Source organism: Schistocerca cancellata, unplaced genomic scaffold (assembly GCF_023864275.1).
Source record: "Schistocerca cancellata isolate TAMUIC-IGC-003103 unplaced genomic scaffold, iqSchCanc2.1 HiC_scaffold_1082, whole genome shotgun sequence".
Lineage (NCBI taxonomy): Eukaryota > Metazoa > Arthropoda > Insecta > Orthoptera > Acrididae > Schistocerca > Schistocerca cancellata.
The window spans coordinates 1-22098 of record NW_026047081.1 but is presented as its reverse complement, the minus strand read 5'-3'; the positions used below and the strand labels follow the sequence as shown (position 1 = coordinate 22098).

The 22098-nt window shown below is 51.6% G+C and overlaps 45 non-coding genes across 45 annotated transcripts; 36 read left to right on the top strand and 9 right to left on the bottom strand.

The window, feature by feature from the left end:
- Positions 1 to 377: 377 nt before the first annotated feature.
- Trnae-cuc (transfer RNA glutamic acid (anticodon CUC)) lies at positions 378 to 449 on the top strand. The gene has a single exon. It is a non-coding gene; the product is annotated as a tRNA-Glu (tRNA).
- A 257-nt stretch (positions 450 to 706) lies between these two features.
- Positions 707 to 780, top strand: Trnai-aau (transfer RNA isoleucine (anticodon AAU)). The gene has a single exon. It is a non-coding gene; the product is annotated as a tRNA-Ile (tRNA).
- Positions 781 to 1523: 743 nt separating this feature from the next.
- Positions 1524 to 1595, bottom strand: Trnag-ucc (transfer RNA glycine (anticodon UCC)). Its single transcript has one exon. It is a non-coding gene; the product is annotated as a tRNA-Gly (tRNA).
- A 323-nt stretch (positions 1596 to 1918) lies between these two features.
- Trnag-gcc (transfer RNA glycine (anticodon GCC)) lies at positions 1919 to 1989 on the top strand. Its single transcript has one exon. It is a non-coding gene; the product is annotated as a tRNA-Gly (tRNA).
- A 295-nt stretch (positions 1990 to 2284) lies between these two features.
- Positions 2285 to 2357, top strand: Trnam-cau (transfer RNA methionine (anticodon CAU)). The gene has a single exon. It is a non-coding gene; the product is annotated as a tRNA-Met (tRNA).
- Positions 2358 to 2813: 456 nt separating this feature from the next.
- Trnae-cuc (transfer RNA glutamic acid (anticodon CUC)) lies at positions 2814 to 2885 on the top strand. Its single transcript has one exon. It is a non-coding gene; the product is annotated as a tRNA-Glu (tRNA).
- Positions 2886 to 3142: 257 nt separating this feature from the next.
- On the top strand, positions 3143 to 3216 carry Trnai-aau (transfer RNA isoleucine (anticodon AAU)). Its single transcript has one exon. It is a non-coding gene; the product is annotated as a tRNA-Ile (tRNA).
- A 742-nt stretch (positions 3217 to 3958) lies between these two features.
- Trnag-ucc (transfer RNA glycine (anticodon UCC)) lies at positions 3959 to 4030 on the bottom strand. The gene has a single exon. It is a non-coding gene; the product is annotated as a tRNA-Gly (tRNA).
- A 323-nt stretch (positions 4031 to 4353) lies between these two features.
- Positions 4354 to 4424, top strand: Trnag-gcc (transfer RNA glycine (anticodon GCC)). The gene has a single exon. It is a non-coding gene; the product is annotated as a tRNA-Gly (tRNA).
- A 295-nt stretch (positions 4425 to 4719) lies between these two features.
- Positions 4720 to 4792, top strand: Trnam-cau (transfer RNA methionine (anticodon CAU)). Its single transcript has one exon. It is a non-coding gene; the product is annotated as a tRNA-Met (tRNA).
- A 456-nt stretch (positions 4793 to 5248) lies between these two features.
- Positions 5249 to 5320, top strand: Trnae-cuc (transfer RNA glutamic acid (anticodon CUC)). The gene has a single exon. It is a non-coding gene; the product is annotated as a tRNA-Glu (tRNA).
- Positions 5321 to 5577: 257 nt separating this feature from the next.
- On the top strand, positions 5578 to 5651 carry Trnai-aau (transfer RNA isoleucine (anticodon AAU)). Its single transcript has one exon. It is a non-coding gene; the product is annotated as a tRNA-Ile (tRNA).
- Positions 5652 to 6394: 743 nt separating this feature from the next.
- Trnag-ucc (transfer RNA glycine (anticodon UCC)) lies at positions 6395 to 6466 on the bottom strand. Its single transcript has one exon. It is a non-coding gene; the product is annotated as a tRNA-Gly (tRNA).
- Positions 6467 to 6789: 323 nt separating this feature from the next.
- On the top strand, positions 6790 to 6860 carry Trnag-gcc (transfer RNA glycine (anticodon GCC)). Its single transcript has one exon. It is a non-coding gene; the product is annotated as a tRNA-Gly (tRNA).
- Positions 6861 to 7155: 295 nt separating this feature from the next.
- Positions 7156 to 7228, top strand: Trnam-cau (transfer RNA methionine (anticodon CAU)). The gene has a single exon. It is a non-coding gene; the product is annotated as a tRNA-Met (tRNA).
- A 456-nt stretch (positions 7229 to 7684) lies between these two features.
- On the top strand, positions 7685 to 7756 carry Trnae-cuc (transfer RNA glutamic acid (anticodon CUC)). The gene has a single exon. It is a non-coding gene; the product is annotated as a tRNA-Glu (tRNA).
- A 257-nt stretch (positions 7757 to 8013) lies between these two features.
- Trnai-aau (transfer RNA isoleucine (anticodon AAU)) lies at positions 8014 to 8087 on the top strand. Its single transcript has one exon. It is a non-coding gene; the product is annotated as a tRNA-Ile (tRNA).
- A 743-nt stretch (positions 8088 to 8830) lies between these two features.
- On the bottom strand, positions 8831 to 8902 carry Trnag-ucc (transfer RNA glycine (anticodon UCC)). Its single transcript has one exon. It is a non-coding gene; the product is annotated as a tRNA-Gly (tRNA).
- Positions 8903 to 9225: 323 nt separating this feature from the next.
- Positions 9226 to 9296, top strand: Trnag-gcc (transfer RNA glycine (anticodon GCC)). Its single transcript has one exon. It is a non-coding gene; the product is annotated as a tRNA-Gly (tRNA).
- Positions 9297 to 9591: 295 nt separating this feature from the next.
- On the top strand, positions 9592 to 9664 carry Trnam-cau (transfer RNA methionine (anticodon CAU)). The gene has a single exon. It is a non-coding gene; the product is annotated as a tRNA-Met (tRNA).
- Positions 9665 to 10120: 456 nt separating this feature from the next.
- Trnae-cuc (transfer RNA glutamic acid (anticodon CUC)) lies at positions 10121 to 10192 on the top strand. The gene has a single exon. It is a non-coding gene; the product is annotated as a tRNA-Glu (tRNA).
- Positions 10193 to 10449: 257 nt separating this feature from the next.
- Trnai-aau (transfer RNA isoleucine (anticodon AAU)) lies at positions 10450 to 10523 on the top strand. The gene has a single exon. It is a non-coding gene; the product is annotated as a tRNA-Ile (tRNA).
- Positions 10524 to 11266: 743 nt separating this feature from the next.
- Positions 11267 to 11338, bottom strand: Trnag-ucc (transfer RNA glycine (anticodon UCC)). The gene has a single exon. It is a non-coding gene; the product is annotated as a tRNA-Gly (tRNA).
- Positions 11339 to 11661: 323 nt separating this feature from the next.
- On the top strand, positions 11662 to 11732 carry Trnag-gcc (transfer RNA glycine (anticodon GCC)). The gene has a single exon. It is a non-coding gene; the product is annotated as a tRNA-Gly (tRNA).
- A 295-nt stretch (positions 11733 to 12027) lies between these two features.
- On the top strand, positions 12028 to 12100 carry Trnam-cau (transfer RNA methionine (anticodon CAU)). The gene has a single exon. It is a non-coding gene; the product is annotated as a tRNA-Met (tRNA).
- Positions 12101 to 12556: 456 nt separating this feature from the next.
- Positions 12557 to 12628, top strand: Trnae-cuc (transfer RNA glutamic acid (anticodon CUC)). The gene has a single exon. It is a non-coding gene; the product is annotated as a tRNA-Glu (tRNA).
- Positions 12629 to 12885: 257 nt separating this feature from the next.
- Trnai-aau (transfer RNA isoleucine (anticodon AAU)) lies at positions 12886 to 12959 on the top strand. Its single transcript has one exon. It is a non-coding gene; the product is annotated as a tRNA-Ile (tRNA).
- Positions 12960 to 13702: 743 nt separating this feature from the next.
- Positions 13703 to 13774, bottom strand: Trnag-ucc (transfer RNA glycine (anticodon UCC)). Its single transcript has one exon. It is a non-coding gene; the product is annotated as a tRNA-Gly (tRNA).
- Positions 13775 to 14097: 323 nt separating this feature from the next.
- Trnag-gcc (transfer RNA glycine (anticodon GCC)) lies at positions 14098 to 14168 on the top strand. Its single transcript has one exon. It is a non-coding gene; the product is annotated as a tRNA-Gly (tRNA).
- A 295-nt stretch (positions 14169 to 14463) lies between these two features.
- Positions 14464 to 14536, top strand: Trnam-cau (transfer RNA methionine (anticodon CAU)). The gene has a single exon. It is a non-coding gene; the product is annotated as a tRNA-Met (tRNA).
- A 456-nt stretch (positions 14537 to 14992) lies between these two features.
- On the top strand, positions 14993 to 15064 carry Trnae-cuc (transfer RNA glutamic acid (anticodon CUC)). The gene has a single exon. It is a non-coding gene; the product is annotated as a tRNA-Glu (tRNA).
- Positions 15065 to 15321: 257 nt separating this feature from the next.
- Trnai-aau (transfer RNA isoleucine (anticodon AAU)) lies at positions 15322 to 15395 on the top strand. The gene has a single exon. It is a non-coding gene; the product is annotated as a tRNA-Ile (tRNA).
- A 744-nt stretch (positions 15396 to 16139) lies between these two features.
- On the bottom strand, positions 16140 to 16211 carry Trnag-ucc (transfer RNA glycine (anticodon UCC)). The gene has a single exon. It is a non-coding gene; the product is annotated as a tRNA-Gly (tRNA).
- Positions 16212 to 16534: 323 nt separating this feature from the next.
- Trnag-gcc (transfer RNA glycine (anticodon GCC)) lies at positions 16535 to 16605 on the top strand. Its single transcript has one exon. It is a non-coding gene; the product is annotated as a tRNA-Gly (tRNA).
- A 295-nt stretch (positions 16606 to 16900) lies between these two features.
- Trnam-cau (transfer RNA methionine (anticodon CAU)) lies at positions 16901 to 16973 on the top strand. Its single transcript has one exon. It is a non-coding gene; the product is annotated as a tRNA-Met (tRNA).
- A 456-nt stretch (positions 16974 to 17429) lies between these two features.
- On the top strand, positions 17430 to 17501 carry Trnae-cuc (transfer RNA glutamic acid (anticodon CUC)). The gene has a single exon. It is a non-coding gene; the product is annotated as a tRNA-Glu (tRNA).
- A 257-nt stretch (positions 17502 to 17758) lies between these two features.
- On the top strand, positions 17759 to 17832 carry Trnai-aau (transfer RNA isoleucine (anticodon AAU)). The gene has a single exon. It is a non-coding gene; the product is annotated as a tRNA-Ile (tRNA).
- A 744-nt stretch (positions 17833 to 18576) lies between these two features.
- On the bottom strand, positions 18577 to 18648 carry Trnag-ucc (transfer RNA glycine (anticodon UCC)). Its single transcript has one exon. It is a non-coding gene; the product is annotated as a tRNA-Gly (tRNA).
- A 323-nt stretch (positions 18649 to 18971) lies between these two features.
- Positions 18972 to 19042, top strand: Trnag-gcc (transfer RNA glycine (anticodon GCC)). The gene has a single exon. It is a non-coding gene; the product is annotated as a tRNA-Gly (tRNA).
- Positions 19043 to 19337: 295 nt separating this feature from the next.
- Positions 19338 to 19410, top strand: Trnam-cau (transfer RNA methionine (anticodon CAU)). Its single transcript has one exon. It is a non-coding gene; the product is annotated as a tRNA-Met (tRNA).
- A 455-nt stretch (positions 19411 to 19865) lies between these two features.
- On the top strand, positions 19866 to 19937 carry Trnae-cuc (transfer RNA glutamic acid (anticodon CUC)). Its single transcript has one exon. It is a non-coding gene; the product is annotated as a tRNA-Glu (tRNA).
- Positions 19938 to 20194: 257 nt separating this feature from the next.
- Trnai-aau (transfer RNA isoleucine (anticodon AAU)) lies at positions 20195 to 20268 on the top strand. Its single transcript has one exon. It is a non-coding gene; the product is annotated as a tRNA-Ile (tRNA).
- Positions 20269 to 21013: 745 nt separating this feature from the next.
- Trnag-ucc (transfer RNA glycine (anticodon UCC)) lies at positions 21014 to 21085 on the bottom strand. Its single transcript has one exon. It is a non-coding gene; the product is annotated as a tRNA-Gly (tRNA).
- Positions 21086 to 21408: 323 nt separating this feature from the next.
- On the top strand, positions 21409 to 21479 carry Trnag-gcc (transfer RNA glycine (anticodon GCC)). Its single transcript has one exon. It is a non-coding gene; the product is annotated as a tRNA-Gly (tRNA).
- Positions 21480 to 21775: 296 nt separating this feature from the next.
- Positions 21776 to 21848, top strand: Trnam-cau (transfer RNA methionine (anticodon CAU)). Its single transcript has one exon. It is a non-coding gene; the product is annotated as a tRNA-Met (tRNA).
- The last annotated feature ends 250 nt before the right edge of the window (positions 21849 to 22098 follow it).

Sequence of the window (22098 nt, the reverse complement as noted above, 5' to 3'; positions counted from 1 at the left end):
ACAAGGCTTCACCGACTCAGCGTGATAATGTTTACTTCCCGTCATTACTACCTGCAGTTCTTATGTAAAATTTTCAAGGAAAAAAGTACTAGTAATAAAACTGAATTTCGTACGATATAACGTGTAAAGTCACACAATGTATGACCTGCTGTATGATGACAGGCAGCAGGTCTTTACTTGCGAAATAAGTAAATAAATATTACTACTTACAGCTTTGCTTTTCCTCCTACCCCTGTAACAACGAGGCATAAAGCAATGGCTTGTGACTTTTGACATGCGCGCCTCGCCATGGGCGCGCGAAAAGGTGCTCGCAAACAGGGAAAGTGCGACACGGAAAGCGAGTGGACCGGGTGTAAACGCCGAGAAGAATGTGCCCGTCCGGTGTGGTCTAGTGGCTAGGATACCTGGCTCTCACCCAGGAGGCCCGGGTTCGATTCCCGGTACCGGAACGGAATTTTTTCGGAAGAAATCACGACAAGTTTTGACCCTGGGAAAGGCTGTTTTACGTCCTCCTCGCGTTATAGCTACTGGTTCTTAAACGTCAGCTGAAGACAGTCGAGAGAAACGGGCACGCAATGAAATTACTACGAGCAGCGGAATAAAGGGAGAAGAGACGCTGGTCCACTGTTGGACTGCTACCATAGAAATGTTACATGGCAATACGCAGAGCAATTCCCGCGAAGCGATGGAAGACTGTCTGCACCGAGGCCCGTTAGCTCAGTTGGTTAGAGCGTCGTGCTAATAACGCAAAGGTCGTGGGTTCGATCCCCCCACTGGCCACTACGATTTCACTTTTTCAAAAAGGCAACGCCGATTTCGGCGGGGAAGTATGGTGACAAAGAAATCGTCACATTGTGTGGGAGCTGATAGGGGACCAGAACGCGACTTGTCGGGACGCGCTAAAACACTTCACTGGTCACAGCACGGTGAACACACAGTTTCTCGTCCGATCACCGCTACTGCGCGAAGCTGGGCGTTGTCAGTGCTTGGGCGGGTGACCGCCTGCGAACACACGCCACTGCCGATAGTTTCAATTCGTATTTCTCTTTCCTCTTCGGTATCGGAGCTGCAGCGCTATTCGGTCAAGGGCACTGGCGCCACATTTTGCCTCTCCGTATGCCAGGTCGCGCCGTGCGGCCACAGTGAAATGAAGGAGCGTGTTGAAATATTTTCAACAAAGAAAAAAAAAATCTACTAGTAATAAAACTGAATTTGTCTGACAGAACATGTAAAATCAGACAATACATGATAACAGGCAGCAGGTATTTACTTGAGGCATAAGTAATGTGGTGCCCGCCCGCCTCGCCATACCTCTCTCAGTCGTTTTGCGTGCTTGTCCTTTTTATATAGGCCGATTGGAGAGCGTCAGCTCTCGCGTCAGCTGAGCAAAGTCGAGACAAGTCGAGACTGAAGGGGAATCGACGCACACGCTATAGGGTGGCCTGCAGCGAGTAAGATGGGGAAAGAAACATTAATTGAAGGACGCGTGGCAAAAGTACTCATACGCAAAAGTAAAAGCCGGCTGCGGTGGCCGGGAATCGAACCCGGATCAACTGCTTGGAAGGCAACTATGCTGACCATTACACCACCACCGCACGGTTTCCGCCCGCGCACGCCGCGCTGTGTCTGCTTCCCGCCTGTCGGCGGCGGCTCAAGGTGGTCGTAGCTGTAGGCGCATTACGTGGTAGGCGAGCGCATCCAGACAGCGTCTCTACGCACATTTCGCGTCCTTTGGCAAGAGTCGTCGCGTGCGTGCGCCACAAGAGTACTTAGGCGATCGCGTTCGGGCGTCATTTTTAAGCAGCAGTGCAGTGCAGGATTCAGCGTCTGTAGCATTCTCTCGAGAGGATGCGACGGCGCTGGACGGCAGTCCCACTTTCCCCGCAGACGTCTGCCACGGAAAGCACCAGGAAGCTGAGCATCGGTGGTTCAGTGGTAGAATGCTCGCCTGCCACGCGGGCGGCCCGGGTTCGATTCCCGGCCGATGCATCATTTTGTTTTTTCTCCGATAGTGGTGCTGCGTGTCTTTCGCACTCGAACTGCGTGAGCCATAAGAATGAACCGCGGTATTTCCGTGTGGAAATAACCAAACATGCAGCGCGCACGACTGCTCGTTTGGACTCTTGTGTGCTATTGTACATACTGGCGTCGGCCTAGCATCGCAAGTTGCCTGTCGCGCCGGGAATGCACGTGTAGCAACAGAAAAAAATGAGCCAGGAAGTGCAGACTCTCTACCAGTGGTATTTGGTACTTACCGAGATTCCAGAAGACGTGGCGATCACTTGTCTCGGTAGCGCAGTAGGCAGCGCGTAAGTCTCATAATCTTAAGGTCGTGAGTTCGATCCTCACCCGGGGCATTTAATTTACTTTCGTCCACAGCTAAATTGACGCCTCTGGGGTTTGCGAAGGAGCGAAACACTTTGTACTTTGTTATCCACAAGGCTTCACCGACTCAGCGTGATAATGTTTACTTCCCGTCATTACTACCTGCAGTTCTTATGTAAAATTTTCAAGGAAAAAAGTACTAGTAATAAAACTGAATTTCGTACGATATAACGTGTAAAGTCACACAATGTATGACCTGCTGTATGATGACAGGCAGCAGGTCTTTACTTGCGAAATAAGTAAATAAATATTACTACTTACAGCTTTGCTTTTCCTCCTACCCCTGTAACAACGAGGCATAAAGCAATGGCTTGTGACTTTTGACATGCGCGCCTCGCCATGGGCGCGCGAAAAGGTGCTCGCAAACAGGGAAAGTGCGACACGGAAAGCGAGTGGACCGGGTGTAAACGCCGAGAAGAATGTGCCCGTCCGGTGTGGTCTAGTGGCTAGGATACCTGGCTCTCACCCAGGAGGCCCGGGTTCGATTCCCGGTACCGGAACGGAATTTTTTCGGAAGAAATCACGACAAGTTTTGACCCTGGGAAAGGCTGTTTTACGTCCTCCTCGCGTTATAGCTACTGGTTCTTAAACGTCAGCTGAAGACAGTCGAGAGAAACGGGCACGCAATGAAATTACTACGAGCAGCGGAATAAAGGGAGAAGAGACGCTGGTCCACTGTTGGACTGCTACCATAGAAATGTTACATGGCAATACGCAGAGCAATTCCCGCGAAGCGATGGAAGACTGTCTGCACCGAGGCCCGTTAGCTCAGTTGGTTAGAGCGTCGTGCTAATAACGCAAAGGTCGTGGGTTCGATCCCCCCACTGGCCACTACGATTTCACTTTTTCAAAAAGGCAACGCCGATTTCGGCGGGGAAGTATGGTGACAAAGAAATCGTCACATTGTGTGGGAGCTGATAGGGGACCAGAACGCGACTTGTCGGGACGCGCTAAAACACTTCACTGGTCACAGCACGGTGAACACACAGTTTCTCGTCCGATCACCGCTACTGCGCGAAGCTGGGCGTTGTCAGTGCTTGGGCGGGTGACCGCCTGCGAACACACGCCACTGCCGATAGTTTCAATTCGTATTTCTCTTTCCTCTTCGGTATCGGAGCTGCAGCGCTATTCGGTCAAGGGCACTGGCGCCACATTTTGCCTCTCCGTATGCCAGGTCGCGCCGTGCGGCCACAGTGAAATGAAGGAGCGTGTTGAAATATTTTCAACAAAGAAAAAAAAATCTACTAGTAATAAAACTGAATTTGTCTGACAGAACATGTAAAATCAGACAATACATGATAACAGGCAGCAGGTATTTACTTGAGGCATAAGTAATGTGGTGCCCGCCCGCCTCGCCATACCTCTCTCAGTCGTTTTGCGTGCTTGTCCTTTTTATATAGGCCGATTGGAGAGCGTCAGCTCTCGCGTCAGCTGAGCAAAGTCGAGACAAGTCGAGACTGAAGGGGAATCGACGCACACGCTATAGGGTGGCCTGCAGCGAGTAAGATGGGGAAAGAAACATTAATTGAAGGACGCGTGGCAAAAGTACTCATACGCAAAAGTAAAAGCCGGCTGCGGTGGCCGGGAATCGAACCCGGATCAACTGCTTGGAAGGCAACTATGCTGACCATTACACCACCACCGCACGGTTTCCGCCCGCGCACGCCGCGCTGTGTCTGCTTCCCGCCTGTCGGCGGCGGCTCAAGGTGGTCGTAGCTGTAGGCGCATTACGTGGTAGGCGAGCGCATCCAGACAGCGTCTCTACGCACATTTCGCGTCCTTTGGCAAGAGTCGTCGCGTGCGTGCGCCACAAGAGTACTTAGGCGATCGCGTTCGGGCGTCATTTTTAAGCAGCAGTGCAGTGCAGGATTCAGCGTCTGTAGCATTCTCTCGAGAGGATGCGACGGCGCTGGACGGCAGTCCCACTTTCCCCGCAGACGTCTGCCACGGAAAGCACCAGGAAGCTGAGCATCGGTGGTTCAGTGGTAGAATGCTCGCCTGCCACGCGGGCGGCCCGGGTTCGATTCCCGGCCGATGCATCATTTCGTTTTTTCTCCGATAGTGGTGCTGCGTGTCTTTCGCACTCGAACTGCGTGAGCCATAAGAATGAACCGCGGTATTTCCGTGTGGAAATAACCAAACATGCAGCGCGCACGACTGCTCGTTTGGACTCTTGTGTGCTATTGTACATACTGGCGTCGGCCTAGCATCGCAAGTTGCCTGTCGCGCCGGGAATGCACGTGTAGCAACAGAAAAAAATGAGCCAGGAAGTGCAGACTCTCTACCAGTGGTATTTGGTACTTACCGAGATTCCAGAAGACGTGGCGATCACTTGTCTCGGTAGCGCAGTAGGCAGCGCGTAAGTCTCATAATCTTAAGGTCGTGAGTTCGATCCTCACCCGGGGCATTTAATTTACTTTCGTCCACAGCTAAATTGACGCCTCTGGGGTTTGCGAAGGAGCGAAACACTTTGTACTTTGTTATCCACAAGGCTTCACCGACTCAGCGTGATAATGTTTACTTCCCGTCATTACTACCTGCAGTTCTTATGTAAAATTTTCAAGGAAAAAAGTACTAGTAATAAAACTGAATTTCGTACGATATAACGTGTAAAGTCACACAATGTATGACCTGCTGTATGATGACAGGCAGCAGGTCTTTACTTGCGAAATAAGTAAATAAATATTACTACTTACAGCTTTGCTTTTCCTCCTACCCCTGTAACAACGAGGCATAAAGCAATGGCTTGTGACTTTTGACATGCGCGCCTCGCCATGGGCGCGCGAAAAGGTGCTCGCAAACAGGGAAAGTGCGACACGGAAAGCGAGTGGACCGGGTGTAAACGCCGAGAAGAATGTGCCCGTCCGGTGTGGTCTAGTGGCTAGGATACCTGGCTCTCACCCAGGAGGCCCGGGTTCGATTCCCGGTACCGGAACGGAATTTTTTCGGAAGAAATCACGACAAGTTTTGACCCTGGGAAAGGCTGTTTTACGTCCTCCTCGCGTTATAGCTACTGGTTCTTAAACGTCAGCTGAAGACAGTCGAGAGAAACGGGCACGCAATGAAATTACTACGAGCAGCGGAATAAAGGGAGAAGAGACGCTGGTCCACTGTTGGACTGCTACCATAGAAATGTTACATGGCAATACGCAGAGCAATTCCCGCGAAGCGATGGAAGACTGTCTGCACCGAGGCCCGTTAGCTCAGTTGGTTAGAGCGTCGTGCTAATAACGCAAAGGTCGTGGGTTCGATCCCCCCACTGGCCACTACGATTTCACTTTTTCAAAAAGGCAACGCCGATTTCGGCGGGGAAGTATGGTGACAAAGAAATCGTCACATTGTGTGGGAGCTGATAGGGGACCAGAACGCGACTTGTCGGGACGCGCTAAAACACTTCACTGGTCACAGCACGGTGAACACACAGTTTCTCGTCCGATCACCGCTACTGCGCGAAGCTGGGCGTTGTCAGTGCTTGGGCGGGTGACCGCCTGCGAACACACGCCACTGCCGATAGTTTCAATTCGTATTTCTCTTTCCTCTTCGGTATCGGAGCTGCAGCGCTATTCGGTCAAGGGCACTGGCGCCACATTTTGCCTCTCCGTATGCCAGGTCGCGCCGTGCGGCCACAGTGAAATGAAGGAGCGTGTTGAAATATTTTCAACAAAGAAAAAAAAAATCTACTAGTAATAAAACTGAATTTGTCTGACAGAACATGTAAAATCAGACAATACATGATAACAGGCAGCAGGTATTTACTTGAGGCATAAGTAATGTGGTGCCCGCCCGCCTCGCCATACCTCTCTCAGTCGTTTTGCGTGCTTGTCCTTTTTATATAGGCCGATTGGAGAGCGTCAGCTCTCGCGTCAGCTGAGCAAAGTCGAGACAAGTCGAGACTGAAGGGGAATCGACGCACACGCTATAGGGTGGCCTGCAGCGAGTAAGATGGGGAAAGAAACATTAATTGAAGGACGCGTGGCAAAAGTACTCATACGCAAAAGTAAAAGCCGGCTGCGGTGGCCGGGAATCGAACCCGGATCAACTGCTTGGAAGGCAACTATGCTGACCATTACACCACCACCGCACGGTTTCCGCCCGCGCACGCCGCGCTGTGTCTGCTTCCCGCCTGTCGGCGGCGGCTCAAGGTGGTCGTAGCTGTAGGCGCATTACGTGGTAGGCGAGCGCATCCAGACAGCGTCTCTACGCACATTTCGCGTCCTTTGGCAAGAGTCGTCGCGTGCGTGCGCCACAAGAGTACTTAGGCGATCGCGTTCGGGCGTCATTTTTAAGCAGCAGTGCAGTGCAGGATTCAGCGTCTGTAGCATTCTCTCGAGAGGATGCGACGGCGCTGGACGGCAGTCCCACTTTCCCCGCAGACGTCTGCCACGGAAAGCACCAGGAAGCTGAGCATCGGTGGTTCAGTGGTAGAATGCTCGCCTGCCACGCGGGCGGCCCGGGTTCGATTCCCGGCCGATGCATCATTTTGTTTTTTCTCCGATAGTGGTGCTGCGTGTCTTTCGCACTCGAACTGCGTGAGCCATAAGAATGAACCGCGGTATTTCCGTGTGGAAATAACCAAACATGCAGCGCGCACGACTGCTCGTTTGGACTCTTGTGTGCTATTGTACATACTGGCGTCGGCCTAGCATCGCAAGTTGCCTGTCGCGCCGGGAATGCACGTGTAGCAACAGAAAAAAATGAGCCAGGAAGTGCAGACTCTCTACCAGTGGTATTTGGTACTTACCGAGATTCCAGAAGACGTGGCGATCACTTGTCTCGGTAGCGCAGTAGGCAGCGCGTAAGTCTCATAATCTTAAGGTCGTGAGTTCGATCCTCACCCGGGGCATTTAATTTACTTTCGTCCACAGCTAAATTGACGCCTCTGGGGTTTGCGAAGGAGCGTAACACTTTGTACTTTGTTATCCACAAGGCTTCACCGACTCAGCGTGATAATGTTTACTTCCCGTCATTACTACCTGCAGTTCTTATGTAAAATTTTCAAGGAAAAAAGTACTAGTAATAAAACTGAATTTCGTACGATATAACGTGTAAAGTCACACAATGTATGACCTGCTGTATGATGACAGGCAGCAGGTCTTTACTTGCGAAATAAGTAAATAAATATTACTACTTACAGCTTTGCTTTTCCTCCTACCCCTGTAACAACGAGGCATAAAGCAATGGCTTGTGACTTTTGACATGCGCGCCTCGCCATGGGCGCGCGAAAAGGTGCTCGCAAACAGGGAAAGTGCGACACGGAAAGCGAGTGGACCGGGTGTAAACGCCGAGAAGAATGTGCCCGTCCGGTGTGGTCTAGTGGCTAGGATACCTGGCTCTCACCCAGGAGGCCCGGGTTCGATTCCCGGTACCGGAACGGAATTTTTTCGGAAGAAATCACGACAAGTTTTGACCCTGGGAAAGGCTGTTTTACGTCCTCCTCGCGTTATAGCTACTGGTTCTTAAACGTCAGCTGAAGACAGTCGAGAGAAACGGGCACGCAATGAAATTACTACGAGCAGCGGAATAAAGGGAGAAGAGACGCTGGTCCACTGTTGGACTGCTACCATAGAAATGTTACATGGCAATACGCAGAGCAATTCCCGCGAAGCGATGGAAGACTGTCTGCACCGAGGCCCGTTAGCTCAGTTGGTTAGAGCGTCGTGCTAATAACGCAAAGGTCGTGGGTTCGATCCCCCCACTGGCCACTACGATTTCACTTTTTCAAAAAGGCAACGCCGATTTCGGCGGGGAAGTATGGTGACAAAGAAATCGTCACATTGTGTGGGAGCTGATAGGGGACCAGAACGCGACTTGTCGGGACGCGCTAAAACACTTCACTGGTCACAGCACGGTGAACACACAGTTTCTCGTCCGATCACCGCTACTGCGCGAAGCTGGGCGTTGTCAGTGCTTGGGCGGGTGACCGCCTGCGAACACACGCCACTGCCGATAGTTTCAATTCGTATTTCTCTTTCCTCTTCGGTATCGGAGCTGCAGCGCTATTCGGTCAAGGGCACTGGCGCCACATTTTGCCTCTCCGTATGCCAGGTCGCGCCGTGCGGCCACAGTGAAATGAAGGAGCGTGTTGAAATATTTTCAACAAAGAAAAAAAAAATCTACTAGTAATAAAACTGAATTTGTCTGACAGAACATGTAAAATCAGACAATACATGATAACAGGCAGCAGGTATTTACTTGAGGCATAAGTAATGTGGTGCCCGCCCGCCTCGCCATACCTCTCTCAGTCGTTTTGCGTGCTTGTCCTTTTTATATAGGCCGATTGGAGAGCGTCAGCTCTCGCGTCAGCTGAGCAAAGTCGAGACAAGTCGAGACTGAAGGGGAATCGACGCACACGCTATAGGGTGGCCTGCAGCGAGTAAGATGGGGAAAGAAACATTAATTGAAGGACGCGTGGCAAAAGTACTCATACGCAAAAGTAAAAGCCGGCTGCGGTGGCCGGGAATCGAACCCGGATCAACTGCTTGGAAGGCAACTATGCTGACCATTACACCACCACCGCACGGTTTCCGCCCGCGCACGCCGCGCTGTGTCTGCTTCCCGCCTGTCGGCGGCGGCTCAAGGTGGTCGTAGCTGTAGGCGCATTACGTGGTAGGCGAGCGCATCCAGACAGCGTCTCTACGCACATTTCGCGTCCTTTGGCAAGAGTCGTCGCGTGCGTGCGCCACAAGAGTACTTAGGCGATCGCGTTCGGGCGTCATTTTTAAGCAGCAGTGCAGTGCAGGATTCAGCGTCTGTAGCATTCTCTCGAGAGGATGCGACGGCGCTGGACGGCAGTCCCACTTTCCCCGCAGACGTCTGCCACGGAAAGCACCAGGAAGCTGAGCATCGGTGGTTCAGTGGTAGAATGCTCGCCTGCCACGCGGGCGGCCCGGGTTCGATTCCCGGCCGATGCATCATTTTGTTTTTTCTCCGATAGTGGTGCTGCGTGTCTTTCGCACTCGAACTGCGTGAGCCATAAGAATGAACCGCGGTATTTCCGTGTGGAAATAACCAAACATGCAGCGCGCACGACTGCTCGTTTGGACTCTTGTGTGCTATTGTACATACTGGCGTCGGCCTAGCATCGCAAGTTGCCTGTCGCGCCGGGAATGCACGTGTAGCAACAGAAAAAAATGAGCCAGGAAGTGCAGACTCTCTACCAGTGGTATTTGGTACTTACCGAGATTCCAGAAGACGTGGCGATCACTTGTCTCGGTAGCGCAGTAGGCAGCGCGTAAGTCTCATAATCTTAAGGTCGTGAGTTCGATCCTCACCCGGGGCATTTAATTTACTTTCGTCCACAGCTAAATTGACGCCTCTGGGGTTTGCGAAGGAGCGTAACACTTTGTACTTTGTTATCCACAAGGCTTCACCGACTCAGCGTGATAATGTTTACTTCCCGTCATTACTACCTGCAGTTCTTATGTAAAATTTTCAAGGAAAAAAGTACTAGTAATAAAACTGAATTTCGTACGATATAACGTGTAAAGTCACACAATGTATGACCTGCTGTATGATGACAGGCAGCAGGTCTTTACTTGCGAAATAAGTAAATAAATATTACTACTTACAGCTTTGCTTTTCCTCCTACCCCTGTAACAACGAGGCATAAAGCAATGGCTTGTGACTTTTGACATGCGCGCCTCGCCATGGGCGCGCGAAAAGGTGCTCGCAAACAGGGAAAGTGCGACACGGAAAGCGAGTGGACCGGGTGTAAACGCCGAGAAGAATGTGCCCGTCCGGTGTGGTCTAGTGGCTAGGATACCTGGCTCTCACCCAGGAGGCCCGGGTTCGATTCCCGGTACCGGAACGGAATTTTTTCGGAAGAAATCACGACAAGTTTTGACCCTGGGAAAGGCTGTTTTACGTCCTCCTCGCGTTATAGCTACTGGTTCTTAAACGTCAGCTGAAGACAGTCGAGAGAAACGGGCACGCAATGAAATTACTACGAGCAGCGGAATAAAGGGAGAAGAGACGCTGGTCCACTGTTGGACTGCTACCATAGAAATGTTACATGGCAATACGCAGAGCAATTCCCGCGAAGCGATGGAAGACTGTCTGCACCGAGGCCCGTTAGCTCAGTTGGTTAGAGCGTCGTGCTAATAACGCAAAGGTCGTGGGTTCGATCCCCCCACTGGCCACTACGATTTCACTTTTTCAAAAAGGCAACGCCGATTTCGGCGGGGAAGTATGGTGACAAAGAAATCGTCACATTGTGTGGGAGCTGATAGGGGACCAGAACGCGACTTGTCGGGACGCGCTAAAACACTTCACTGGTCACAGCACGGTGAACACACAGTTTCTCGTCCGATCACCGCTACTGCGCGAAGCTGGGCGTTGTCAGTGCTTGGGCGGGTGACCGCCTGCGAACACACGCCACTGCCGATAGTTTCAATTCGTATTTCTCTTTCCTCTTCGGTATCGGAGCTGCAGCGCTATTCGGTCAAGGGCACTGGCGCCACATTTTGCCTCTCCGTATGCCAGGTCGCGCCGTGCGGCCACAGTGAAATGAAGGAGCGTGTTGAAATATTTTCAACAAAGAAAAAAAAAATCTACTAGTAATAAAACTGAATTTGTCTGACAGAACATGTAAAATCAGACAATACATGATAACAGGCAGCAGGTATTTACTTGAGGCATAAGTAATGTGGTGCCCGCCCGCCTCGCCATACCTCTCTCAGTCGTTTTGCGTGCTTGTCCTTTTTATATAGGCCGATTGGAGAGCGTCAGCTCTCGCGTCAGCTGAGCAAAGTCGAGACAAGTCGAGACTGAAGGGGAATCGACGCACACGCTATAGGGTGGCCTGCAGCGAGTAAGATGGGGAAAGAAACATTAATTGAAGGACGCGTGGCAAAAGTACTCATACGCAAAAGTAAAAGCCGGCTGCGGTGGCCGGGAATCGAACCCGGATCAACTGCTTGGAAGGCAACTATGCTGACCATTACACCACCACCGCACGGTTTCCGCCCGCGCACGCCGCGCTGTGTCTGCTTCCCGCCTGTCGGCGGCGGCTCAAGGTGGTCGTAGCTGTAGGCGCATTACGTGGTAGGCGAGCGCATCCAGACAGCGTCTCTACGCACATTTCGCGTCCTTTGGCAAGAGTCGTCGCGTGCGTGCGCCACAAGAGTACTTAGGCGATCGCGTTCGGGCGTCATTTTTAAGCAGCAGTGCAGTGCAGGATTCAGCGTCTGTAGCATTCTCTCGAGAGGATGCGACGGCGCTGGACGGCAGTCCCACTTTCCCCGCAGACGTCTGCCACGGAAAGCACCAGGAAGCTGAGCATCGGTGGTTCAGTGGTAGAATGCTCGCCTGCCACGCGGGCGGCCCGGGTTCGATTCCCGGCCGATGCATCATTTTGTTTTTTCTCCGATAGTGGTGCTGCGTGTCTTTCGCACTCGAACTGCGTGAGCCATAAGAATGAACCGCGGTATTTCCGTGTGGAAATAACCAAACATGCAGCGCGCACGACTGCTCGTTTGGACTCTTGTGTGCTATTGTACATACTGGCGTCGGCCTAGCATCGCAAGTTGCCTGTCGCGCCGGGAATGCACGTGTAGCAACAGAAAAAAATGAGCCAGGAAGTGCAGACTCTCTACCAGTGGTATTTGGTACTTACCGAGATTCCAGAAGACGTGGCGATCACTTGTCTCGGTAGCGCAGTAGGCAGCGCGTAAGTCTCATAATCTTAAGGTCGTGAGTTCGATCCTCACCCGGGGCATTTAATTTACTTTCGTCCACAGCTAAATTGACGCCTCTGGGGTTTGCGAAGGAGCGTAACACTTTGTACTTTGTTATCCACAAGGCTTCACCGACTCAGCGTGATAATGTTTACTTCCCGTCATTACTACCTGCAGTTCTTATGTAAAATTTTCAAGGAAAAAAGTACTAGTAATAAAACTGAATTTCGTACGATATAACGTGTAAAGTCACACAATGTATGACCTGCTGTATGATGACAGGCAGCAGGTCTTTACTTGCGAAATAAGTAAATAAATATTACTACTTACAGCTTTGCTTTTCCTCCTACCCCTGTAACAACGAGGCATAAAGCAATGGCTTGTGACTTTTGACATGCGCGCCTCGCCATGGGCGCGCGAAAAGGTGCTCGCAAACAGGGAAAGTGCGACACGGAAAGCGAGTGGACCGGGTGTAAACGCCGAGAAGAATGTGCCCGTCCGGTGTGGTCTAGTGGCTAGGATACCTGGCTCTCACCCAGGAGGCCCGGGTTCGATTCCCGGTACCGGAACGGAATTTTTTCGGAAGAAATCACGACAAGTTTTGACCCTGGGAAAGGCTGTTTTACGTCCTCCTCGCGTTATAGCTACTGGTTCTTAAACGTCAGCTGAAGACAGTCGAGAGAAACGGGCACGCAATGAAATTACTACGAGCAGCGGAATAAAGGGAGAAGAGACGCTGGTCCACTGTTGGACTGCTACCATAGAAATGTTACATGGCAATACGCAGAGCAATTCCCGCGAAGCGATGGAAGACTGTCTGCACCGAGGCCCGTTAGCTCAGTTGGTTAGAGCGTCGTGCTAATAACGCAAAGGTCGTGGGTTCGATCCCCCCACTGGCCACTACGATTTCACTTTTTCAAAAAGGCAACGCCGATTTCGGCGGGGAAGTATGGTGACAAAGAAATCGTCACATTGTGTGGGAGCTGATAGGGGACCAGAACGCGACTTGTCGGGACGCGCTAAAACACTTCACTGGTCACAGCACGGTGAACACACAGTTTCTCGTCCGATCACCGCTACTGCGCGAAGCTGGGCGTTGTCAGTGCTTGGGCGGGTGACCGCCTGCGAACACACGCCACTGCCGATAGTTTCAATTCGTATTTCTCTTTCCTCTTCGGTATCGGAGCTGCAGCGCTATTCGGTCAAGGGCACTGGCGCCACATTTTGCCTCTCCGTATGCCAGGTCGCGCCGTGCGGCCACAGTGAAATGAAGGAGCGTGTTGAAATATTTTCAACAAAGAAAAAAAAAATCTACTAGTAATAAAACTGAATTTGTCTGACAGAACATGTAAAATCAGACAATACATGATAACAGGCAGCAGGTATTTACTTGAGGCATAAGTAATGTGGTGCCCGCCCGCCTCGCCATACCTCTCTCAGTCGTTTTGCGTGCTTGTCCTTTTTATATAGGCCGATTGGAGAGCGTCAGCTCTCGCGTCAGCTGAGCAAAGTCGAGACAAGTCGAGACTGAAGGGGAATCGACGCACACGCTATAGGGTGGCCTGCAGCGAGTAAGATGGGGAAAGAAACATTAATTGAAGGACGCGTGGCAAAAGTACTCATACGCAAAAGTAAAAGCCGGCTGCGGTGGCCGGGAATCGAACCCGGATCAACTGCTTGGAAGGCAACTATGCTGACCATTACACCACCACCGCACGGTTTCCGCCCGCGCACGCCGCGCTGTGTCTGCTTCCCGCCTGTCGGCGGCGGCTCAAGGTGGTCGTAGCTGTAGGCGCATTACGTGGTAGGCGAGCGCATCCAGACAGCGTCTCTACGCACATTTCGCGTCCTTTGGCAAGAGTCGTCGCGTGCGTGCGCCACAAGAGTACTTAGGCGATCGCGTTCGGGCGTCATTTTTAAGCAGCAGTGCAGTGCAGGATTCAGCGTCTGTAGCATTCTCTCGAGAGGATGCGACGGCGCTGGACGGCAGTCCCACTTTCCCCGCAGACGTCTGCCACGGAAAGCACCAGGAAGCTGAGCATCGGTGGTTCAGTGGTAGAATGCTCGCCTGCCACGCGGGCGGCCCGGGTTCGATTCCCGGCCGATGCATCATTTTGTTTTTTCTCCGATAGTGGTGCTGCGTGTCTTTCGCACTCGAACTGCGTGAGCCATAAGAATGAACCGCGGTATTTCCGTGTGGAAATAACCAAACATGCAGCGCGCACGACTGCTCGTTTGGACTCTTGTGTGCTATTGTACATACTGGCGTCGGCCTAGCATCGCAAGTTGCCTGTCGCGCCGGGAATGCACGTGTAGCAACAGAAAAAAATGAGCCAGGAAGTGCAGACTCTCTACCAGTGGTATTTGGTACTTACCGAGATTCCAGAAGACGTGGCGATCACTTGTCTCGGTAGCGCAGTAGGCAGCGCGTAAGTCTCATAATCTTAAGGTCGTGAGTTCGATCCTCACCCGGGGCATTTAATTTACTTTCGTCCACAGCTAAATTGACGCCTCTGGGGTTTGCGAAGGAGCGAAACACTTTGTACTTTGTTATCCACAAGGCTTCACCGACTCAGCGTGATAATGTTTACTTCCCGTCATTACTACCTGCAGTTCTTATGTAAAATTTTCAAGGAAAAAAGTACTAGTAATAAAACTGAATTTCGTACGATATAACGTGTAAAGTCACACAATGTATGACCTGCTGTATGATGACAGGCAGCAGGTCTTTACTTGCGAAATAAGTAAATAAATATTACTACTTACAGCTTTGCTTTTCCTCCTACCCCTGTAACAACGAGGCATAAAGCAATGGCTTGTGACTTTTGACATGCGCGCCTCGCCATGGGCGCGCGAAAAGGTGCTCGCAAACAGGGAAAGTGCGACACGGAAAGCGAGTGGACCGGGTGTAAACGCCGAGAAGAATGTGCCCGTCCGGTGTGGTCTAGTGGCTAGGATACCTGGCTCTCACCCAGGAGGCCCGGGTTCGATTCCCGGTACCGGAACGGAATTTTTTCGGAAGAAATCACGACAAGTTTTGACCCTGGGAAAGGCTGTTTTACGTCCTCCTCGCGTTATAGCTACTGGTTCTTAAACGTCAGCTGAAGACAGTCGAGAGAAACGGGCACGCAATGAAATTACTACGAGCAGCGGAATAAAGGGAGAAGAGACGCTGGTCCACTGTTGGACTGCTACCATAGAAATGTTACATGGCAATACGCAGAGCAATTCCCGCGAAGCGATGGAAGACTGTCTGCACCGAGGCCCGTTAGCTCAGTTGGTTAGAGCGTCGTGCTAATAACGCAAAGGTCGTGGGTTCGATCCCCCCACTGGCCACTACGATTTCACTTTTTCAAAAAGGCAACGCCGATTTCGGCGGGGAAGTATGGTGACAAAGAAATCGTCACATTGTGTGGGAGCTGATAGGGGACCAGAACGCGACTTGTCGGGACGCGCTAAAACACTTCACTGGTCACAGCACGGTGAACACACAGTTTCTCGTCCGATCACCGCTACTGCGCGAAGCTGGGCGTTGTCAGTGCTTGGGCGGGTGACCGCCTGCGAACACACGCCACTGCCGATAGTTTCAATTCGTATTTCTCTTTCCTCTTCGGTATCGGAGCTGCAGCGCTATTCGGTCAAGGGCACTGGCGCCACATTTTGCCTCTCCGTATGCCAGGTCGCGCCGTGCGGCCACAGTGAAATGAAGGAGCGTGTTGAAATATTTTCAACAAAGAAAAAAAAAATCTACTAGTAATAAAACTGAATTTGTCTGACAGAACATGTAAAATCAGACAATACATGATAACAGGCAGCAGGTATTTACTTGAGGCATAAGTAATGTGGTGCCCGCCCGCCTCGCCATACCTCTCTCAGTCGTTTTGCGTGCTTGTCCTTTTTATATAGGCCGATTGGAGAGCGTCAGCTCTCGCGTCAGCTGAGCAAAGTCGAGACAAGTCGAGACTGAAGGGGGAATCGACGCACACGCTATAGGGTGGCCTGCAGCGAGTAAGATGGGGAAAGAAACATTAATTGAAGGACGCGTGGCAAAAGTACTCATACGCAAAAGTAAAAGCCGGCTGCGGTGGCCGGGAATCGAACCCGGATCAACTGCTTGGAAGGCAACTATGCTGACCATTACACCACCACCGCACGGTTTCCGCCCGCGCACGCCGCGCTGTGTCTGCTTCCCGCCTGTCGGCGGCGGCTCAAGGTGGTCGTAGCTGTAGGCGCATTACGTGGTAGGCGAGCGCATCCAGACAGCGTCTCTACGCACATTTCGCGTCCTTTGGCAAGAGTCGTCGCGTGCGTGCGCCACAAGAGTACTTAGGCGATCGCGTTCGGGCGTCATTTTTAAGCAGCAGTGCAGTGCAGGATTCAGCGTCTGTAGCATTCTCTCGAGAGGATGCGACGGCGCTGGACGGCAGTCCCACTTTCCCCGCAGACGTCTGCCACGGAAAGCACCAGGAAGCTGAGCATCGGTGGTTCAGTGGTAGAATGCTCGCCTGCCACGCGGGCGGCCCGGGTTCGATTCCCGGCCGATGCATCATTTTGTTTTTTCTCCGATAGTGGTGCTGCGTGTCTTTCGCACTCGAACTGCGTGAGCCATAAGAATGAACCGCGGTATTTCCGTGTGGAAATAACCAAACATGCAGCGCGCACGACTGCTCGTTTGGACTCTTGTGTGCTATTGTACATACTGGCGTCGGCCTAGCATCGCAAGTTGCCTGTCGCGCCGGGAATGCACGTGTAGCAACAGAAAAAAATGAGCCAGGAAGTGCAGACTCTCTACCAGTGGTATTTGGTACTTACCGAGATTCCAGAAGACGTGGCGATCACTTGTCTCGGTAGCGCAGTAGGCAGCGCGTAAGTCTCATAATCTTAAGGTCGTGAGTTCGATCCTCACCCGGGGCATTTAATTTACTTTCGTCCACAGCTAAATTGACGCCTCTGGGGTTTGCGAAGGAGCGTAACACTTTGTACTTTGTTATCCACAAGGCTTCACCGACTCAGCGTGATAATGTTTACTTCCCGTCATTACTACCTGCAGTTCTTATGTAAAATTTTCAAGGAAAAAAGTACTAGTAATAAAACTGAATTTCGTACGATATAACGTGTAAAGTCACACAATGTATGACCTGCTGTATGATGACAGGCAGCAGGTCTTTACTTGCGAAATAAGTAAATAAATATTACTACTTACAGCTTTGCTTTTCCTCCTACCCCTGTAACAACGAGGCATAAAGCAATGGCTTGTGACTTTTGACATGCGCGCCTCGCCATGGGCGCGCGAAAAGGTGCTCGCAAACAGGGAAAGTGCGACACGGAAAGCGAGTGGACCGGGTGTAAACGCCGAGAAGAATGTGCCCGTCCGGTGTGGTCTAGTGGCTAGGATACCTGGCTCTCACCCAGGAGGCCCGGGTTCGATTCCCGGTACCGGAACGGAATTTTTTCGGAAGAAATCACGACAAGTTTTGACCCTGGGAAAGGCTGTTTTACGTCCTCCTCGCGTTATAGCTACTGGTTCTTAAACGTCAGCTGAAGACAGTCGAGAGAAACGGGCACGCAATGAAATTACTACGAGCAGCGGAATAAAGGGAGAAGAGACGCTGGTCCACTGTTGGACTGCTACCATAGAAATGTTACATGGCAATACGCAGAGCAATTCCCGCGAAGCGATGGAAGACTGTCTGCACCGAGGCCCGTTAGCTCAGTTGGTTAGAGCGTCGTGCTAATAACGCAAAGGTCGTGGGTTCGATCCCCCCACTGGCCACTACGATTTCACTTTTTCAAAAAGGCAACGCCGATTTCGGCGGGGAAGTATGGTGACAAAGAAATCGTCACATTGTGTGGGAGCTGATAGGGGACCAGAACGCGACTTGTCGGGACGCGCTAAAACACTTCACTGGTCACAGCACGGTGAACACACAGTTTCTCGTCCGATCACCGCTACTGCGCGAAGCTGGGCGTTGTCAGTGCTTGGGCGGGTGACCGCCTGCGAACACACGCCACTGCCGATAGTTTCAATTCGTATTTCTCTTTCCTCTTCGGTATCGGAGCTGCAGCGCTATTCGGTCAAGGGCACTGGCGCCACATTTTGCCTCTCCGTATGCCAGGTCGCGCCGTGCGGCCACAGTGAAATGAAGGAGCGTGTTGAAATATTTTCAACAAAGAAAAAAAAAATCTACTAGTAATAAAACTGAATTTGTCTGACAGAACATGTAAAATCAGACAATACATGATAACAGGCAGCAGGTATTTACTTGAGGCATAAGTAATGTGGTGCCCGCCCGCCTCGCCATACCTCTCTCAGTCGTTTTGCGTGCTTGTCCTTTTTATATAGGCCGATTGGAGAGCGTCAGCTCTCGCGTCAGCTGAGCAAAGTCGAGACAAGTCGAGACTGAAGGGGAATCGACGCACACGCTATAGGGTGGCCTGCAGCGAGTAAGATGGGGGAAAGAAACATTAATTGAAGGACGCGTGGCAAAAGTACTCATACGCAAAAGTAAAAGCCGGCTGCGGTGGCCGGGAATCGAACCCGGATCAACTGCTTGGAAGGCAACTATGCTGACCATTACACCACCACCGCACGGTTTCCGCCCGCGCACGCCGCGCTGTGTCTGCTTCCCGCCTGTCGGCGGCGGCTCAAGGTGGTCGTAGCTGTAGGCGCATTACGTGGTAGGCGAGCGCATCCAGACAGCGTCTCTACGCACATTTCGCGTCCTTTGGCAAGAGTCGTCGCGTGCGTGCGCCACAAGAGTACTTAGGCGATCGCGTTCGGGCGTCATTTTTAAGCAGCAGTGCAGTGCAGGATTCAGCGTCTGTAGCATTCTCTCGAGAGGATGCGACGGCGCTGGACGGCAGTCCACTTTCCCCGCAGACGTCTTGCCACGGAAAGCACCAGGAAGCTGAGCATCGGTGGTTCAGTGGTAGAATGCTCGCCTGCCACGCGGGCGGCCCGGGTTCGATTCCCGGCCGATGCATCATTTTGTTTTTTCTCCGATAGTGGTGCTGCGTGTCTTTCGCACTCGAACTGCGTGAGCCATAAGAATGAACCGCGGTATTTCCGTGTGGAAATAACCAAACATGCAGCGCGCACGACTGCTCGTTTGGACTCTTGTGTGCTATTGTACATACTGGCGTCGGCCTAGCATCGCAAGTTGCCTGTCGCGCCGGGAATGCACGTGTAGCAACAGAAAAAAATGAGCCAGGAAGTGCAGACTCTCTACCAGTGGTATTTGGTACTTACCGAGATTCCAGAAGACGTGGCGATCACTTGTCTCGGTAGCGCAGTAGGCAGCGCGTAAGTCTCATAATCTTAAGGTCGTGAGTTCGATCCTCACCCGGGGCATTTAATTTACTTTCGTCCACAGCTAAATTGACGCCTCTGGGGTTTGCGAAGGAGCGTAACACTTTGTACTTTGTTATCCACAAGGCTTCACCGACTCAGCGTGATAATGTTTACTTCCCGTCATTACTACCTGCAGTTCTTATGTAAAATTTTCAAGGAAAAAAGTACTAGTAATAAAACTGAATTTCGTACGATATAACGTGTAAAGTCACACAATGTATGACCTGCTGTATGATGACAGGCAGCAGGTCTTTACTTGCGAAATAAGTAAATAAATATTACTACTTACAGCTTTGCTTTTCCTCCTACCCCTGTAACAACGAGGCATAAAGCAATGGCTTGTGACTTTTGACATGCGCGCCTCGCCATGGGCGCGCGAAAAGGTGCTCGCAAACAGGAAAGTGCGACACGGAAAGCGAGTGGACCGGGTGTAAACGCCGAGAAGAATGTGCCCGTCCGGTGTGGTCTAGTGGCTAGGATACCTGGCTCTCACCCAGGAGGCCCGGGTTCGATTCCCGGTACCGGAACGGAATTTTTTCGGAAGAAATCACGACAAGTTTTGACCCTGGGAAAGGCTGTTTTACGTCCTCCTCGCGTTATAGCTACTGGTTCTTAAACGTCAGCTGAAGACAGTCGAGAGAAACGGGCACGCAATGAAATTACTACGAGCAGCGGAATAAAGGGAGAAGAGACGCTGGTCCACTGTTGGACTGCTACCATAGAAATGTTACATGGCAATACGCAGAGCAATTCCCGCGAAGCGATGGAAGACTGTCTGCACCGAGGCCCGTTAGCTCAGTTGGTTAGAGCGTCGTGCTAATAACGCAAAGGTCGTGGGTTCGATCCCCCCACTGGCCACTACGATTTCACTTTTTCAAAAAGGCAACGCCGATTTCGGCGGGGAAGTATGGTGACAAAGAAATCGTCACATTGTGTGGGAGCTGATAGGGGACCAGAACGCGACTTGTCGGGACGCGCTAAAACACTTCACTGGTCACAGCACGGTGAACACACAGTTTCTCGTCCGATCACCGCTACTGCGCGAAGCTGGGCGTTGTCAGTGCTTGGGCGGGTGACCGCCTGCGAACACACGCCACTGCCGATAGTTTCAATTCGTATTTCTCTTTCCTCTTCGGTATCGGAGCTGCAGCGCTATTCGGTCAAGGGCACTGGCGCCACATTTTGCCCTCTCCGTATGCCAGGTCGCGCCGTGCGGCCACAGTGAAATGAAGGAGCGTGTTGAAATATTTTCAACAAAGAAAAAAAAAAATCTACTAGTAATAAAACTGAATTTGTCTGACAGAACATGTAAAATCAGACAATACATGATAACAGGCAGCAGGTATTTACTTGAGGCATAAGTAATGTGGTGCCCGCCCGCCTCGCCATACCTCTCTCAGTCGTTTTGCGTGCTTGTCCTTTTTATATAGGCCGATTGGAGAGCGTCAGCTCTCGCGTCAGCTGAGCAAAGTCGAGACAAGTCGAGACTGAAGGGGAATCGACGCACACGCTATAGGGTGGCCTGCAGCGAGTAAGATGGGGAAAGAAACATTAATTGAAGGACGCGTGGCAAAAGTACTCATACGCAAAAGTAAAAGCCGGCTGCGGTGGCCGGGAATCGAACCCGGATCAACTGCTTGGAAGGCAACTATGCTGACCATTACACCACCACCGCACGGTTTCCGCCCGCGCACGCCGCGCTGTGTCTGCTTCCCGCCTGTCGGCGGCGGCTCAAGGTGGTCGTAGCTGTAGGCGCATTACGTGGTAGGCGAGCGCATCCAGACAGCGTCTCTACGCACATTTCGCGTCCTTTGGCAAGAGTCGTCGCGTGCGTGCGCCACAAGAGTACTTAGGCGATCGCGTTCGGGCGTCATTTTTAAGCAGCAGTGCAGTGCAGGATTCAGCGTCTGTAGCATTCTCTCGAGAGGATGCGACGGCGCTGGACGGCAGTCCCACTTTCCCCGCAGACGTCTGCCACGGAAAGCACCAGGAAGCTGAGCATCGGTGGTTCAGTGGTAGAATGCTCGCCTGCCACGCGGGCGGCCCGGGTTCGATTCCCGGCCGATGCATCATTTTGTTTTTTCTCCGATAGTGGTGCTGCGTGTCTTTCGCACTCGAACTGCGTGAGCCATAAGAATGAACCGCGGTATTTCCGTGTGGAAATAACCAAACATGCAGCGCGCACGACTGCTCGTTTGGACTCTTGTGTGCTATTGTACATACTGGCGTCGGCCTAGCATCGCAAGTTGCCTGTCGCGCCGGGAATGCACGTGTAGCAACAGAAAAAAATGAGCCAGGAAGTGCAGACTCTCTACCAGTGGTATTTGGTACTTACCGAGATTCCAGAAGACGTGGCGATCACTTGTCCTCGGTAGCGCAGTAGGCAGCGCGTAAGTCTCATAATCTTAAGGTCGTGAGTTCGATCCTCACCCGGGGCATTTAATTTACTTTCGTCCACAGCTAAATTGACGCCTCTGGGGTTTGCGAAGGAGCGAAACACTTTGTACTTTGTTATCCACAAGGCTTCACCGACTCAGCGTGATAATGTTTACTTCCCGTCATTACTACCTGCAGTTCTTATGTAAAATTTTCAAGGAAAAAAGTACTAGTAATAAAACTGAATTTCGTACGATATAACGTGTAAAGTCACACAATGTATGACCTGCTGTATGATGACAGGCAGCAGGT